This window comes from Oncorhynchus gorbuscha, linkage group LG15, assembly GCF_021184085.1.
Source record: "Oncorhynchus gorbuscha isolate QuinsamMale2020 ecotype Even-year linkage group LG15, OgorEven_v1.0, whole genome shotgun sequence".
Lineage (NCBI taxonomy): Eukaryota > Metazoa > Chordata > Actinopteri > Salmoniformes > Salmonidae > Oncorhynchus > Oncorhynchus gorbuscha.
Genome location: NC_060187.1, coordinates 83,700,578 through 83,713,326, shown reverse-complemented (window position 1 = coordinate 83,713,326; position 12,749 = coordinate 83,700,578). Strand labels below are relative to the sequence as shown.

The window sequence follows — 12,749 nt, the reverse complement described above, 5'->3', positions numbered from 1 at the left end:
CTAGGCTACCTGCCCCCAACTCATAACCGCTAAGCTACCTGCCCCCCAACTCATAACCGCTAGGCTACCTGCCCCCAACTCATAACCGCTAGGCTACCTGCCCCCCAACTCATAACCGCTAGGTTACCTGCCCCCCCAACTCATAACCGCTAGGCTACCTGCCCCCCAACTCATAACCTCTAGGCTACCTGCCCCCAACTCATAACCTTTAGGCTACCTGCCCCCCCAACTCATAACCGCTAGGCTACCTGCCCCCAACTCATAACCGCTAGGCTACCTGCCCCCCAACTCATAACCGCTAGGCTACCTGCCCCCCAACTCATAACCGCTAGGCTACCTGCCCCCCCCAACTCATAACCGCTAGGCTACCTGCCCCCCAACTCATAACCGCTAGGCTACCTGCCCCCCCAACTCATAACCGCTAGGCTACCTGCCCCCCCAACTCATAACCGCTAGGCTACCTGCCCCCCAACTCATAACCGCTAGGCTACCTGCCCCCCCCAACTCATAACCGCTAGGCTACCTGCCCCCCCAACTCATAACCGCTAGGCTACCTGCCCCCAACTCATAACCGCTAGGCTACCTGCCCCCCAACTCATAACCGCTAGGCTACCTGCCCCCAACTCATAACCGCTAGGCTACCTGCCCCCCAACTCATAACCGCTAGGCTACCTGCCCCCCAACTCATAACCGCTAGGCTACCTGCCCCCCCAAGTGTCTGCTTATTTTTGTTCTAGTTCTTCTAGAAGCATAATGGAGTCCGAATAGAACTGTTTCGTCTGATTCTACAGGGCTGTAGAAGTGATATAATGTAACCATTTACTTTGGGAATACTCTTGAAAATAATGTATATATTTCAAAACATCTTGCACAGCATTATCACTTATTGTAAAAATACACAAGTGATGTAGTTATACAATGTCAAGGTGGAAGTTGGGCCTAATCAGTCTTCAAAATATTTGATCGTTTTTGTCTAAATATGTAAATGGTTAACTATGACTACTTGTTTAGGTTGTTTTGAAACCAAATGAGGGATCTTTGAAGCCTCTCATTGGTTAGTAAGTCGGCACAAGGACATTTATGTGTCATTACTGTGGTCATGGATACTGTCCTGATATGACTAAGTATTTTACCTGCTTATGTTTCAAAGACTTAAATTACAGCAACACATTTCCATGTTCTCTCACTACCACTCACACAGTCTGTGATGTAACACACTAGAACTACCACTCACACAGTCTGTGATGTAACACACTAGAACTACCACTCACACAGTCTGTGATGTAACACACGAGAACTACCACTCACACAGTCTGTGATGTAACACACGAGAACTACCACTCACACAGTCTGTGATGTGACACACGAGAACTACCACTCACACAGTCTGTGATGTAACACACTAGAACTACCACTCACACAGTCTGTGATGTAACACACTAGAACTACCACTCACACAGTCTGTGATGTAACACACTAGAACTACCACTCACACAGTCTGTGATGTAACACACTAGAACTACCACTCACACAGTCTGTGATGTAACACACTAGAACTACCACTCACACAGTATGTGATGTGACACACGAGAACTACCACTCACACAGTCTGTGATGTAACACACTAGAACTACCACTCACACAGTCTGTGATGTAACACACTAGAACTACCACTCACACAGTCTGTGATGTAACACACTAGAACTACCACTCACACAGTCTGTGATGTGACACACGAGAACTACCACTCACACAGTCTGTGATGTGACACACGAGAACTACCACTCACACAGTCTGTGATGTGACACACGAGAACTACCACTCACACAGTCTGTGATGTGACACACGAGAACTACCACTCACACAGTCTGTGATGTAACACACGAGAACTACCACTCACACAGTCTGTGATGTAACACACGAGAACTACCACTCACACAGTATGTGATGTAACACACGAGAACTACCACTCACACAGTATGTGATGTAACACAAGAGAACTACCACTCACACAGTCTGTGATGTAACACACGAGAACTACCACTCACACAGTATGTGATGTAACACACGAGAACTACCACTCACACAGTATGTGATGTAACACACGAGAACTACCACTCACACAGTCTGTGATGTAACACAAGAGAACTACCACACACAGTCTGTGATGTAACACAAGAGAACTACCACTCACACAGTCTGTGATGTAACACACGAGAACTACCACTCACACAGTCTGTGATGTAACACACGAGAACTACCACTCACACAGTCTGTGATGTAACACACGAGAACTACCACTCACACAGTCTGTGATGTAACACACGAGAACTACCACTCACACAGTCTGTGATGTGACACACGAGAACTACCACTCACACAGTCTGTGATGTAACACACGAGAACTACCACTCACACAGTCTGTGATGTGACACACGAGAACTACCACTCACACAGTCTGTGATGTAACACACGAGAACTACCACTCACACAGTCTGTGATGTAACACACGAGAACTACCACTCACACAGTCTGTGATGTAACACACGAGAACTACCACTCACACAGTCTGTGATGTGACACACGAGAACTACCACTCACACAGTCTGTGATGTAACACACGAGAACTACCACTCACACAGTCTGTGATGTGACACACGAGAACTACCACTCACACAGTCTGTGATGTAACACACGAGAACTACCACTCACACAGTCTGTGATGTAACACACGAGAACTACCACTCACACAGTCTGTGATGTGACACACGAGAACTACCACTCACACAGTATGTGATGTGACACACGAGAACTAACACTCACACAGTCTGTGATGTAACACACGAGAACTACCACTCACACAGTCTGTGATGTAACACACGAGAACTAACACTCACACAGTCTGTGATGTAACACACGAGAACTACCACTCACACAGTATGTGATGTAACACACGAGAACTAACACTCACACAGTCTGTGATGTAACACACGAGAACTACCACTCACACAGTCTGTGATGTGACACACGAGAACTACCACTCACACAGTCTGTGTTGTAACACACGAGAACTACCACTCACACAGTCTGTGATGTGACACACGAGAACTACCACTCACACAGTCTGTGTTGTAACACACGAGAACTACCACTCACACAGTATGTGATGTGACACACGAGAACTACCACTCACACAGTATGTGATGTGACACACGAGAACTACCACTCACACAGTCTGTAACAAGAGAGAGGAACAGAGACTGTGTAGGCAGACGGGGAGAGAGGGATAGTGAGTTTGGCATGAGACCGTACTGCGTTGTGAGATGGTCCTCTCAGAGCATCCTCTGCACCAGTTTCTATTTACGCATCCATATGGCACCATAGGGACTGTGTAGACACACACACACACACACACACACACACACACACACACACACACACACACACACACACACACACACACACACACACACACACACACACACACACACACACACACAACACACACAATACACACACACACACACACACACACAACAAATAGCTGCCCCTCTGTGGTTGGTGCCTCAGTGTGTGTATGTGGTAGTGTGATATACACTGAGTGTACAAAACATTACCAGGTGAAAGCTACCAACCCTTATGTCACTTGTTAAATCCATGTCTATCAGTGTAGATTGAGGGGAAGAGACAGGTTAAAGAAGAAGTTTTAAGCTCTAAGACATGGATTGTGTGTGTGCCATTCAGAGGGCGAATGGGCAAGTTAAAATATTTAATTGCCTTTGAACGGAGTATAGTAGTAGGTGCCTGGCGCACCGGTTTGTGTCAAGAACTGCATCACAGTTTCCCATGTATCAAAAATGATCCACCACCCAAAGGACATCCAGACACCTTGGCACAACTTTGGGTAGCATAGTCAATATGGGCCAGCATCCCTGTGGAATGCATTTGACACCTTGTAGAGTCCATGCCCCGACGAATTGAGGCTGTTCTGAGGGCAAAGGGGGTGCAACTCAATATTAGGAAGGTGTTCTGAATGTTTTGTACACTCAGTATATATCTCCTGTGTGTTTGTCACTGAATATAACATACTGCAGATGTCATTTGTAATATTACACACACTGGGTTCCAATTTTAATGTCAAAGAAGGAGATGTTTCACCTTTGCTCCTAAACCCAGTTAGAATAATTAACAAAACTGTAGACTGTTTTACAATGATGACATTACTTAAATACAATAGTGAACATTTCTGCATTTTGAATCTTTCATTTTTCTCTGAGAGTGGCCCACCACCATAGCCATATAGGCTTGGTTCAGGCGTTCTCCATTCAAAACAGTCTGCTGATGCTTCTGGGGATTCCTGTTCAGATTGATGTTCTCTTACTTCAAAAGACTTTCCTTACGCTTTTGGGCGTACAGACAGCTGCACACACATACACACTTCCAAAGCACCTCACTTTACTTCAAAGAGTTGATACCAAAATCTGAAGTAACACATTCACCTCCAAACATGACAAATGAAAGAGAGCAGTCACACAGTCACACGGTCACACACCCATCAACATTACTTGGTTTACCTCACAACTCATTATTGTTCCCCTTGGACTCAGTCTGGGGTTCAAAACAGCCTTTCTAAAATGCTTATGTTGAAATACGTAAGCTGCTTTTGTTATTGATTGTGAATATTTCCGTTTTTTTTTAACTTACGAGAGCCACAGTTCTTCTGACCAGACAGCATGGTATTACTCACAAATGGCACTTTCCAAAATAACTATTCAGAGGCTCCACTCAAAACAAATTCAGTGTGATGCGTATAATTTATTTTAAGATGTAGTCTTCAAGCTTGTCACATAGAGAATTCTCATGGCAATACTGTAAAAAATAGTGTTATTTATCTAGGATTATCTTGCATAAAAATGTTGTTTTACACTATCTCTCAAAGCGCTTTCAATTGTATAGCATCCACATCCACTTTCAATATAGCACCCATCTGGGTGATGCACAACTTCCATTTTGAGGCATACTGTCCCCCCATCAGCTATCACCGCTCAATAACCTACCAATAACAAATACATGAAATCAGTCTCAAACAGCTCAATAACCTACCAATAACAAATACATGAAATCAGTCTCAAACAGCTCAATAACCTACCAATAACAAATACATGAAATCAGTCTCAAACAGCTCAATAACCTACCAATAACAAATACATGAAATCAGTCTCAAACAGCTCAATAACCTACCAATAACAAATACCTTGCATTAAATGGGTCTCAAACAGCTCAAGAAACTTCAAAATATACATTAAATTAAATGTCTTAAATTCCAGAGATTCTTTAACTAATTAAGTTATATTAGTATTATAAATATGTTATAGCACATTTTTAATTGTAAAGTATTAAGAGTATATTAAGGTTAAGTGTGATGGATACATATTTGATATTTACAGCATATACATTTCTTAGTCTCAGATGTTTCATTTAAAGTCATTTCATTCTAATTATGATATTTGCTTCTATATTTTGTCATGTTTCATATTAAGGTTTTTCAAATGTGGAATTGATTAATTTATAGCAAATTGTTGAAATCTACCAAGAAGTAAGTAATATTAAGCATCAATAATCACCCTAAATACATTTACATTTATAGCATCAGCATCAATAATCACCCTAAATACATTTACATTTATAGCATCAACATCAATAATCACCCTAAATACATTTACATTTATAGCTATTTTATTCTTTGATCATATTGAACAAACATTTCTGATTCCCCTTTGGAATATTTTTATAGTCATATTTGTCCAAATACTGCTTATCAGTAATAAGAAATCTATTCATATTTATATGAATAAAAATTATATCATAACAAGTAATTGTTATCTAGACCAACATTTTTTGACAGAAAAACACAAGTTATTTTTGGTTGAAACATGTCAGTGTGCCATCGATTAGATTTGAGATTTTATTTCAAAGTATTCACACAATGTTCCAATGTTATCTCAAGTAAATCTCTTACTCTCGAAGGATAACCGTATGCCCCGTGTTCTCTTTGTCATGCATCTGTATGTTGGAGGGTGTAATTTAGCAGGGTGTTTCCGGTGGAGGAAAGTTGAGGTTTTTCGTCCGTTTACAGAGCAAAATGCAGAATGCTGACAGGGGACTTTATACAAAGACAATGGAAAGGTGCTGAATGGCACTCGCTGCTCAGAGATATTCAACCCCTTGTGAAGGCCAATGGAAAGGTACTGAATGGCACTCGCTGCTCAGAGATATTCAACCCCTTGTGAAGGCCAATGGGAAGGTGCTGAATGGCACTCGCTGCTCAGAGATATTCAACCCCTTGTGAAGGCCAATGGAAAGGTGCTGAATGGCACTCGCTGCTCAGAGATATTCAACCCCTTGTGAAGGCCAATGGAAAGGTGCTGAATGGCACTCGCTGCTCAGAGATATTCAACCCCTTGTGAAAGACTGCATAGCCTCTGATAGTGGCTTTCTACTGCCCTTCTGCATTAGCTCAATGAATGTAGTCGTGGAAACCATCACAACCTCACTGTATTTGATTTGACTCTCTTTATGTATAATACAGGGCCTTCAGAAAGTATTCACACCACATGTTGTTGTGTTACAGCCTAAATTCAAAATGGATTCAAGTAAGATGTTTTGTCACTGTCCTACATACGATACCCAATAAAGTCAAAGTGTAAGACATTTTTACAAATGAATTCAAATGAAAATCTGAAGTGTCTTAAGTCAAGTATACAACCCATTTGTTATGGCAAGCCTAAATAAGTTCATGAGTACAAATTTGCTTAACAATTCACATAATAAGTTGCATGGACTCACTCTGTGTACAATAATAGTGTTTAACATGTTTTTTGAATGACTACCTCATCTCTGTACCCCTCACATATAATTATCTGTAAGGTCCCTCAGCCGAGCAGTGAATTTCAAATACAGATTCCACCACAAAGACCAGGAAGGTTTTCCAATTATTGACTCATGGGTGTGAATACTTACAGTTGAAGTCGGAAGTTTACATACACTTAGGTTGCAGTCATTAAAACTCGTTTTTCAACCGCTCCACAAATTTCTTGTTAACAAACTATAGTTTTGCCAAGTCCGTTAGGACATCTATCTACTTTGTGCATGACACAAGTAATTTTTCCAACAATTCTTTACAGACAGATTATTTCACTTATAATTCACTGTATAATAATAATTCCTGTGGGTCAGAAGTTTACATACGCTAAGTTGACTGTGCCTTTAAACAGCTTGGAAAAGTCCAGAAAATGATGTCATGGCTTTAGAAGCTTCTGATAGGCTAATTGACATCATTTGAGTCAATTGGAGGTGTACCTATGTATGTATTTCAAGGCCTACCTCTAAACTCAGTGCCTTTGCTTGACATCATGGGAAAATCAGAAGAAATCAACCAAGACAAGTCTGGTTCATCCTTGGGAGCAATTTCCAAATGCCTGAAGGTACCACGTTCATCTGTACAAATAATAGTATGCAAGTATAAATACCATGGGACCACGCAGCCACTTCACAAAATACATGGCATCATGAGCAAGTAAAATTTGGTGGATATATTGAGCCAACATCTCAAGACATCACTCAGGAAGTTAAAGCTTGGTCACAGATGGGTCTTCCAAATGGACAATGACCCCAAGCATACTTCCAAAGTTGTGGCAAAATGGCTTAAAGTCAAGGTATTGGAGTGGCCATCACAAAGCCTTGACCTCAATCCTATAGAAAATATGTGGGCAGAACTGAAAAAGTGTGTGCGAGCAAGGAGGCCTACAAACCTGACTCAGTTACACCAGCTCTGTCAGGAGGAATGGGCCAAAATTCATCCAACTTATTGTGGGAAGCTTGTGGAAGGCTACCTGAAACATTTGACCAAAGTTAAACAATTTAAAGGCAATGCTACCAAATACTAATTGAGTGTATGTAAACTTCTGACCCACTGGGAATGTGATGAAAGAAATTAAAGCTGAAATAAATCATTCTCTCTACTATTATTCTGATATTTCACACTCTTAAAATGAAGTGGTGATCCTAACTGACCTAAGACGGAATTTTTACTCGGATTAAATGTCATGAAGTTTGAAAAACTGAGTTTAAATGTATTTGGCTAAGGTGTATGTAAACTTCCGACTTCAACTAGAAATTAGATATTTCTGTATTGCATTTCCCCCAAAATTGCAAGAATTTCTAAAAACATATTTTCACATTGTCAATATGGGATATTGTGTGTCGATGTGTGAAAATAAATTATATTTAATCCATTTTGAATTTAGGTTGTAACACAACCAAATGTGGAATAAGTCAAGGGTTATGATTTTTTATATTTTTTATTCAACCTTTATTTAACCTTTATTTAACCTTTATTTAACCTTTATTTAAGGCAAGTCAGTTAAGAACAAATTTTTATTTACAATGACGGCCTACCAAACGACAAAAGGCCTCCTTCAGGGATGGAGGCTGGGATTAAAAATAAGAAATAAATATAGGACAAAACACGCGTTACAACAAGAGACAACACAACACTACATAAAGAGTGGGCCTTCTGTAGCTCAGTTGGTAGAACATGGCGCTTGTAACGCCAGGGTAGTGGGTTCGATTCCCGGGACCACCCATACGTAGAATGTATGCACACATGACTGTAAGTCGCTTTGGATAAAAGCGTCTGCTAAATGGCATATATTATTATTATTAAAGAGACAACACAACACTACATAAAGAGACAACACAACACTACATAAAGAGACAACACAACACTACATAAAGAGACAACACAACACTACATAAAGAGACAACACAACACAACACTACATAAAGAGACAACACAACACTACATAAAGAGACAACACAACACTACATAAAGAGACAACACAACACAACACTACATAAAGAGACAACACAACACTACATAAAGAGACAACACAACACTACATAAAGAGACAACACAACACTACATAAAGAGACAACACAACACAACACTACATAAAGAGACAACACAACACTACATAAAGAGACAACACAACACAACACTACATAAAGAGACAACACAACACTACATAAAGAGACAACACTACATAAAGAGACAACACAACACTACATAAAGAGAGACCTAAGGCAGCAACACATGACAACAACATGGTAGCAGCACAAAACAAACACAAAACAAACACAAAATAGCTAGCACAACACATCACCGGGGGCAAACTACCTGCCCTCCAGGACACCTACACCACCCGATGTCACAGGAAGACCACCCGAGCCACTGCCTGTTCACCCCGCTATCATCCAGAAGGCGAGGTCAGTACAGGTGCATCAAAGCTGGGACCGAGAGACTGAAAAACAGCTTCTATCTCAAGGCCATCAGACTGTTAAACAGCCACCACTAACATTGAGTGGCTGCTGCCAACACACTGACTCAACTCCAGCCACTTTAATAATGGGAATTGATGGGAATTGATGTAAAATATATCACTAGCCACTTTAAACAATGCTACTTAATATAATGTTTACATACCCTACATGATTTATCTCATATGTATACGTATATACTGTACTCTATATCATCTACTGCATCTTTATGTAATACATGTATCACTAGCCACTTTAAACTATGCCACTTTGTTTACATACTCATCTCATATGTATATACTGTACTTGATACCATCTACTGCATCTTGCCTATGCCGCTCTGTACCATCACTCATTCATATATCTTTATGTACATATTCTTTATCCCTTTACACTTGTGTGTATATGGTAGTAGTTTTGGAATCATTAGCTATATTACTACATTTACATTTACATTTAAGTCATTTAGCAGACGCTCTTATCCAGAGCGACTTACAAATTGGTGCATTCACCTTATGACATCCAGTGGAACAACCACTTTACAATAGTGCATCTAAATATTTTAAGGGGGGGTGAGAAGGATTACTTTATCCTATCCTAGGTATTCCTTAAAGAGGTGGGGTTTCAGGTGTCTCCGGAAGGTGGTGATTGACTCCGCTGTCCTGGCGTCGTGAGGGAGTTTGTTCCACCATTGGGGAGCCAGAGCAGCGAACAGTTTTGACTGAGCTGAGCGGGAACTGTACTTCCTCAGTGGTAGGGAGGCGAGCAGGCCAGAGGTGGATGAACGCAGTGCCCTTATTTGGGTGTAGGGCCTGATCAGAGCCTGGAGGTACTGAGGTGCCGTTCCCCTCACAGCTCTGTAGGCAAGCACCATGGTCTTGTAGCGGATGCGAGCTTCAACTGGAAGCCAGTGGAGAGAGCGGAGGAGCGGGGTGACGTGAGAGAACTTGGGAAGGTTGAACACTAGACGGGCTGCGGCGTTCTGGATGAGTTGTAGGGGTTTAATGGCACAGGCAGGGAGCCCAGCCAACAGCGAGTTGCAGTAATCCAGACGGGAGATGACAAGTGCCTGGATTAGGACCTGCGCCGCTTCCTGTGTGAGGCAGGGTCGTACTCTGCGGATGTTGTAGAGCATGAACCTACAGGAACGGGCCACCGCCTTGATGTTAGTTGAGAACGACAGTTTGTTGTCCAGGATCACGCCAAGGTTCTTAGCGCTCTGGGAGGAGGACACAATGGAGTTGTCAACCGTGATGGCGAGATCATGGAACGGGCAGTCCTTCCCCGGGAGGAAGAGCAGCTCCGTCTTGCCGAAGTTCAGCTTGAGGTGGTGATCCGTCATCCACACTGATATGTCTGCCAGACATGCAGAGATGCGATTCGCCACCTGGTCATCAGAAGGGGGAAAGTAACTCGTTGGTTATTACTGCATTGTCGGAACTAGAAGCACAAGCATTTCGCTACACTCGAATTAACATCTGCTAACCATGTGTATGTGACAAATACAATTTGATTTTACTTTATTTGAAATACCTGAAGTTGGAGACTTATCTCCCTCACCAACTTTAAACATCTGCTATCTGAGCACCTAACCGATCGCTGCAGCTGTACATAGTCCATCGGTAAATAGCCCACCCAATTTTACCTACCTCATCCCCATACTGTTTATATTTATTTACCTTTCTGCTCTTATGCACACCAGTATCTCTACCTGCACACGACCATCTGATCATTTATCACTCCAGTGTTAATCTGCTAAATTGTAATTATTCACTCCTATGGCCTATTTATTGCCTACCTCCTCATGCCTTTTGCACACAATGTATATATATATAAAAAAAATCTTTCTACTATGTTATTGACTTGTTTATTGTTTATTGTTTACTCCATGTGTAAGTCTGTGTTGTTGTCTGTTCACACTGCTATGCTTTATCTTGACCAGGTCGCAGTTGTAAATGAGAACTTGTTCTCAACTAGCCTACCTGGTTAAATAAAGGTGAAATAAATCAAATAAAAATAAAAAACATAGTACAAATGTTATTGGGCCCAGACAACAGCACAAAGGGCAAGGAGGTAGAGACAACAATACATCATACAAAGCAGCCACAACTGTCAGTAAGAGTCCATGACTGAGTCTTTGAATGAAGAGATTGAGATAAAACTGTCCAGTTTGAGTGTTTGTTGCAGCTCGTTCCAGTCGCTAGCTGCAGCGAACTGAAGAGAGGAGCAACCCAGGGATGTGTGTGCTTTGGGGACCTTTAACAGAATGTGACTGACAGAACGGGTGTTGTATGAGGAGGATGAGGGCTGCAGTATATATTTCAGATAGGGGGGAGTGAGGCCTAAGAGGGTTTTATAAATAAGCATCAACCAGTGGATCTTGCGACGGGTATACAGAGATGACCAGTTTACAGAAGAGTTTAGAGTGCAGTGATGTGTTATATGAGGAGCACTGTGACAAATCTGATGGCCGAATGGTACAGAATATCTATCCGCCCGAGAACACCCTTACCTGCCGATCTATAAATTATGTCTCTGTAATCTAGCATGGGTAGGATGGTCATCTGAATCAGGGTTAGTTTGGCAGCTGGGGGGAAAGAGGAGCAATTACGATAGAGGAAACCAAGTCTAGATTTAACTTTAGCCTGCAGCTTTGATATGTGCTGAGAGAAGGACAGTGCACCGTCTAGACATACTCCAAAGGACTTGTATGTCGGGGTGGCTAATGCAATCCAGTTGTAGCCTATGTGATTTCTGATGCTCATTGACAGAGAGGGAAGATTATGAGGGAGGGGAATAGAGATTATATGTGTATCTGTGGACTAGTGTTGCATAACATTTATCTCTCTAGTATTCTTGCTATCCCCACTTTCCCTCTCTCCTTACCAGTCACTTCTCTCTCACTCACTGTTACTCTCATCTTCTATTATCTCCTCTCTCTCAACTCTCTCTCCCGCTTTTCTTTCTTAATTTAGATCAGTAATTCCCTCTCTTTTCTGTATCTGGCCTATAGCTGGTTCGGATAAAGAGATCAGGGATGGGATGAGGGGGGACTGAGAACTCAGTGTCAATAGTATCATTTCAGTAACTGTCGACCATATCATCTTTTACTACACTGAGGGTAGATTGAAAAGTCAAGTAAAGGTTGAGAACAGTAACATGGATCCACCTGCCATCCCTTGATGAGCTGCTGTTTGTTAGTGTGTAGGATGTCCCAGGCCCATAGTGCCGTAGCAGACACTACCATGGTGACTAGTCAGAGGAGACAGAAGTGTAAGAGGTCATGTTTTATTAGCTAGCTGCCATCGCTCCTCATCCGTTCCACCACTGGTGCTATCAACAGATGTGAAGGAGGCTTGGTAAATGACGGC

The 12,749-nt window shown here is 41.9% G+C and overlaps 1 protein-coding gene across 4 annotated transcripts in view; it reads left to right on the top strand.

Annotated features, from left to right (window-relative positions):
• The window catches only part of LOC123998260 (nuclear receptor ROR-alpha A-like), a 36,997-nt gene that overhangs the window by 10,481 nt on the left and 13,767 nt on the right, over window positions 1-12,749 (top strand). The gene's annotated exons all lie outside the window — the stretch shown is intronic.